Below are 6,881 nucleotides of genomic sequence, written 5' to 3'. Positions count from 1 at the left end.
TTTTTTTTTTTTTATCTACTAAAATCTTTACCCCTTTCTCAAATCGAGCCGATCTCAGATGCCTGTCTGTGTGACGTCACAAAAAAATGCGCCCCCGATCTACCTAAATATGTAGATCTATGTTCACGCTAATTATTTGTGTATTTGTGATACCTACAGAAGTGAGTTTAAGGTTTTTAATGAAGCTTTGCAAATGCCTTTCCTAATAATGTGCTAATTAGCTAATTAGCAAATGAATGCAGCTTACGTACGTAAACAGTCCCTCAGAGAGTGGCTCAGAAGAGAGGGGCGGGGTCAGCAGAGCTCATTAACATTTAAAGGAAAATGCTACAAAATGGCTTTCTCATTTACATGCTTATGCTGTTTCGAACATGTCCCGGACTCTGGCGCAAGGCCCCACACCCGCATGCAAATGTGTGACGCCTTGCAGTGCTGGCAGACAGCAGATCAAACATAACCATGAGCCCAGCCATTGATCTTATTCTGTCAGCTGGCCCGATATTAGCAGCTGGTGGTGGGGCAGGGAAGGTTGAGTGGTTAGGCGAGGTCAGGAATGCACTGACTGTACTCGACAATGGAAAAAAATGATGCCCATTGGTCACTTACGTTTATGGTGGACACGGTGACGACAAGTAATGACAGCAGTTTTGCACTATCCAAATGAATAGCCTAGCCTTATATGCTGAAATGAATGCTTGACGGTGACCTTATGTTTACCACCTTGTTGCCCTTCCACCAAGTTATGCTATGACAACCTCTCTGAAGTAATGCTTCCAGGAACTCCCAACTCATCATCATTCCAGAAAGTCAACATGCATGCTAAAGCAAGCTTTTATCGACTCGAGCTAGTAAAAGCTTTCAAATGCTTCAGCTTTAGGGTGACTTGAAGCAAAGTGGTCCCTTGTGCACTGGGGAACAACAGAACATGATTTACTATGTAACTTATCACTGATTGGTCAGTGCATCTTAGCTGTTTAGCCATGGTGTTATGTAGCATGCATTTAATCACAGCAATCCAGGACAAGCCCCCAAATAGATCACCTCCTAGAATTCACAAGGCCTCAGATTATAGGAAACCTCTACATGCAATAAGTAAAAGGTTGCTGGTGTGGTTTTGCATCAAGATATTTAAGTAAGAACACCTCATGGACAGTGTGCAATATCAGTGTACAAGATGTCTAATGAGCCTTCAGCGTGCTGACGCACTGCAAATGTAACCCAATCAACAAGTGATGCACCTCAGAAAGTTTAATGTAAGTTCTCAGGAACATTAGCATACCATTAACATTACATTGCGTGTAAACACATTCTCGTTCTTAGTGCCAGATAGGTTAACAAGAGTACAAAAATAGACCTCTTCAACTAATTAATTAGAACGGCTGCACATATCAAATAACCTGAACTGCTAAATGCAGACATGACTAAACATGGACTGCATCAGTCTGTGCTCACCTCTTCACATTAAGAGTTGTTAAATTAATAGTATATAGAGGTTGAGAGTTTGTTCCGTGATTCAATGGAAAGTGCTGTTCCTCCCACTGGACATTAGATACTCTTATGTTAGCTACTATTAGGTTTTTCTCACTATGCTTAACGTCGTTTCAACCCCTGGTTAAGCAACGGTTCACGCTTCATTTTTAATCATTACACAATTGTGACGTAAAGCATCTCAAAGTAATGCTTGATGCAAAGAAGGGTTAAGGTTTTGCCGATTAGCATGGTCCATTAGCTGGTAAATGCTTGTAACTACACCATGTGTTTTCATTGATGACCATTAAAATGTAGCCATGTAAAATTGACTGATTTATTTAACACCTCATTTTTGTTTCTTTTTGCTGCTTTTGGCATCACAACTGGATAGATGCCAGTAAACGGGTTGGGATTTTACAGTGTGTACATTGTCATCCAATGGTGAAATAATATAAGCAGTACCGTATGTAACAGATATTTAAACATTAAATGTAAGTGTCTGGCAAACAATGCTTACTACTTTTTAAAGAGCACATGTTTATAACAAATTTGCACATACAGTAAAAACAAAATAAGAATCTGAGGATGTTGTAGAGTCTGTGTGCTGTCTGTATGTCATTTGTCTGCTGTTGCTGTCATTCTCTACAGCAGTGGCGCCCAACCCTGTTCCTGGAGATCTACCTTCTTGCAAAGTTCAGCTCCAACCTGAACTCTGCAGGTAGGTAGATCTCCGGGAACAGGGTTGGGCACCGCTGCTCCTACAGTATGTTGTTCTTTGTTGTCACTGTCTGTTGGATTTTTTTCTACCTCTACCACACTCCTCCCTGTCTCTGCTTGGCCTACCATAGCATCATCTCTCACAGCACTGTAAACCTATGTACTGAATGCATGTATTCAATGTTTTATTTTAATATATGACTATCTACATAATCAAAGTAAAGTCACTACATATGTCTATATTACTGTGGCTATTGCTATAGTTTTTGGATGTGTTAGACTATATTGCAAGTAGCCTATATCAGTGGTTCCCCTAAATCCCACCTTATCTGCTGATATTTCAATCATGCAATTCAGTAACAGGCTCGCTAACACTTGTAACCAATCATCACGAAGCAATGACATTTTAAAATATACTGGGGTTCTACGCTAAGCTTACAACTATTTGATACAATGTAGGCTACTGTTTAAAAAAAAAAAACAGGAGCTAACTGGCAGTAGTAGTGTGAAAATGCCTTGTGCTAGCTGTATTTTTGTTTTCTTCTTACCTCTGTGGCACTACTGTCCTCTGCTGCAGAAGTTGAATTTAAACCTTTTGAAAAGAGTTCGGTTAATTTTACGCATTTAGCAGCGTCTGACTTAAGAGCCCTTTTTTTGCTTTCTCAAAGTTCATCTGCACCGCCTTTCCTTTTTTACGGTCCATTATCTAGCTTTTACTGAAAATTAGCTCGTGTTGCACTCTCTCTGATGACGTGCTTGATTTTGAATGAACGGTTCGGTCAGCCCATCTCGGGACCAGGCGGCCGGCCGTTGCCGACTGGGACAAATGCTTAACAGTTATTATTATTAATATTATTATTGTTTTAACCATAGAAAAATCGTGCAAGTGATAAAAACCCGTCCTATGTGCTGTTGGCCAGTAAAAACTATTTTATTTATATATATATTTAAAGGGGTCATAGGATGCTACATGCACTTTTACAAGTTGTTTGAACTGAAATATGTGTTGGCAGTGTGTGTACACAACCACCCTATGATGATAAAAATCCACCCAGTGTTTTTTTTTTAATCTGGTTAAATGTTTTCCCCTTTCTCAAATTGAGCCGAGTATGTAGATCTATGTTCACGCTAATTATTTGTGATCCAGCTTCACCTACAGAAGTGAGTTTAAGGTTTTTAATGAAGCTTTGCAAATGCCTTTCCTAATAATGTGCTAATTAGCAAGTTTCAGGATGAATGCAGCTTACGTACGTAAACAGTCCCTCAGAGAGTGGCTCAGAAGAGAGGGGCGGGGTCAGCAGAGCTCATTAACATTTAAAGGAAAATGCTACAAAATGGCTTGCTCTGAAAATAGCTGTTTTACACAGGGTAAAAAGGTGTTTTTTACACTACCATTGAGAAATTTTAACCAAACTATGTTACAGACTTTTCATTAAAACCCTAAAGAATCATATCAACTTGTGGAAAATGGGCAATTGGATGACCCCTTTTAAAAATCTGACTGGCCCACATTAAACAAAATGGTCCGGCCCCTCCGACACAATTGAGCTCTCTGTGGTGAACTCAAACAGCACAGGGAAATAAGGAAGTAAGCAATAAGTAACATTAGCAAGAAAGGCCGATCGCGGGGACTGGAGCTCAAAGAGTGACAGGAAATAATAGCATTCTTGTGAAGTGTAGGCTTCTATTTTTAAAGTCTGATTGGATACGTGTTGACTGAGCTTCCTACATCACAGATGGAATCAAGAGGGCCAGAATAACCTTCCATATCAATGATTAGATTACGTCAAACAGCGGATACAGGTGAAATGTCAGTGTGCCACACAGCCCCCGTTCATTGCTTCTCTCTAGAGGCTGTGTTCTGATTAAATTAGCCTAATGTGGGAAGTTGCTAATCCAAGCCAACCCAGGATTAAGCCTGCAGGACATGAGAGTACATGGGAGAATGTGTGTTTGAGTGTGGGCTGCTGAGTGGGTGGTGGATAACCAGGGTTTGCGGAGAACAAATAAACCTTACAGAACATGAGGCTAACAAAGATACTCCTGTAATTACGTTTTTATCTTAATTCATCATGTGATGTAAAAATTCACTGAAATGTGTATTAATAACAATCAATGCACACTTAATTTGCTTTGGAATTTGGCTGATGTGTTGGGTGAATTCTGTAGTGCTCACTCTCGGTTTCCATAAAGAAGTGCTTACGTGAACTTTTTCATAATGTGGTCAAACACTGCAGGGGGCTACTTATGCAAGACTATACATATGCGATATGCCTACAAAGCTACTAATGCCTGGAACAAAAGATGCAATATTGTGATTATATATATACAGTGGGTACGGAAAGTATTCAGATCCCCTTAAATTTTTCACTCTTTGTTATATTGCAGCCATTTGCTAAAATCATTTAAGTTAATTTTTTTCCTCATTAATGTACACACAGCACCCCATATTGACAGAAAAACACAGAATTGTTGACATTTTTGCAGATGTATTAAAAAAGAAAAACTGAAATATCACATGGTCCTAAGTATTCAGACCCTTTGCTCAGTATATAGTAGAAGCTCCCTTTTGATCTAATACAGCCATGAGTCTTTTTGGGAAAGACCCAACAAGTAGTGAAAAATTTAAGGGGGTCTGAATACTTTCCGTACCCACTGTGTATATAGAATACCTGCCTCAGTGGGCTCCTGATTAGCAGAGGATTAAACACTTTAAAATTATGAAAAGGCTGTTATTTGCATCACTTGTAGGTTAAGTATGTCATAACTTATACAACAGTTATTTTCGGTCCTCAACTCTGATTGGCTGAGTGGCTCGGTATGTGGATCGAATCTCATTGGTTAATCACAGATCACTGGTCAGATATTTCTTAATATTCGCGTCGCTACTTTCATTTCTCTCGTATCGCGGAATCACGTTGTTTTTGTTGGTCCTTTCTTAGGAACGCAAATGTCACCGTCATGCGTCTCGGTAATCGCGACAATAGTGGAAAATCGCAATAAAGGTAATAATATCACTGCTATTGTTGCAGTGTTCGTCTTGTTGCTTGGTCAATTGTTTAGTACATTATAATGGACTTTTTAGCGGAAGCATTAAGATACAGGTATTTCAATATTTCATGTGGATCTATTTATTTATTTGGTTGAGTAAGCTTGATAGTGTACAGCTAAAAGTCAATGTCGCAAATACGAATGACCAAATCAGCATATTACAATGATTTATGAAGGAGCATGTGACAATCAAGAGAGTATGGTTGCTGAAAATTCAGCTTTTTTTAATCACAGGAATACATTTTATTGTAAAATATATTGAAGTAGAAAACATCCATTTTAAAAGGCAATAATATTTCACATTTCCACTATTTTACTGTATTTTTGATCAATTAAATGAAATGCAGCCTTGGTAAGCATAAGAGACCAAAAACATAAAAAAAATCTTACAAACCCCAAACTTCTGAATGGTAGTCAAAAATCTCCCACGCTCTGTAAAAGCAAACACACCTGCAAAGTTTGTTGTCTTCTCGCTTCGTAATGATTCTTGTGTAATTTTTTGCATTACCACAGTACTCATTTATTCCCATTTCCTGTTGACAGACCTATGAGCCACGGCCCTACGCATTGGCAGGCCTGTCCTAATGCTTCCCTCTCTCTTTCAACAAAAGAATCAGGGTTAACAACAATCGGGAAGGGGCTGACGGATACAGACTGTTGACAATTTCTCAAACATGAAAATGGGAATGGGAATGACTTTGATGGTTTGGAATGCTGCTCACCCACACACGCACAGACGCCCACATATGTCCCACACATGTCTCGCACATTTGAATGCACATAAAGATACTGATGTGACACTTCAAATCCTTCACATCTACCCTTTCCATTTAAAGACGTTCTTGCACGAATAAGGCTAATTGATTCATTGAATGCTGTTTAATTGGCAAGAGCAAAAAAAACTCTTCAAACTAATTCCCTTTAGGGTGGGAAAGCAGCTAAACCTCCTTACAACACATTGTGTCAGCTTATTAGAAGCACTGTACAAAGACTTTATTATTCATCTACAATTTGTAAATCAGTTTTAGGTTTACAGCCTCCACCTTGCCGCATAACTGCTTTGAAAAGGTGATGAGGGAAGGTGTTTATGGGAGTATACGGCACATATTTCAGTATTGTAGTATACCAGTTATGTATAAAGTTATAACTGCATCATTATTATGTCATGACTGATAATAACATTTTATGCAAAATAAAAAAAATACAGTTGGCTACATAAAATTACGCTGGGCCATGTAAACTCCTCATTTACTTAAAGTGAAATATAGTTGTCCTATATTTTAGTTTTGCCCTAGGGTGGAGTTTACCGGTTTAAACTAGTATTTTTTTTTTCTAATTCTCAAATTATTTGCTTATATAACATGCCAACATTTATATCTTCAAATATTGCAGTATTTCATCAATATTTCTCATCTTTAACATTTCTGCTGTTATATTGAAGTGGCGTCACAAACTTCCTGAGATTAGAATTCCACGTAAGTTTGTTGTTTACCATAGACTTCTCTTGTATCCAAGCAATGTGTTTTCCTTGACTGGTTGCCCAGTAACCTCTTTATGATGTCAGGACATAGTTACGCCCCTCCTAAATCAAAGGCTACGCCACGTTAACATCTTTTAAGGTGGCTCAGATCTTCTATTTTGAC

The sequence above is a fragment of the Sinocyclocheilus grahami genome, unplaced genomic scaffold, assembly GCF_001515645.1.
Source record: "Sinocyclocheilus grahami isolate Dianchi unplaced genomic scaffold, SAMN03320097.WGS_v1.1 scaffold514.1, whole genome shotgun sequence".
Classification (NCBI taxonomy): domain Eukaryota; kingdom Metazoa; phylum Chordata; class Actinopteri; order Cypriniformes; family Cyprinidae; genus Sinocyclocheilus; species Sinocyclocheilus grahami.
This window is presented reverse-complemented; position numbering follows the sequence as displayed.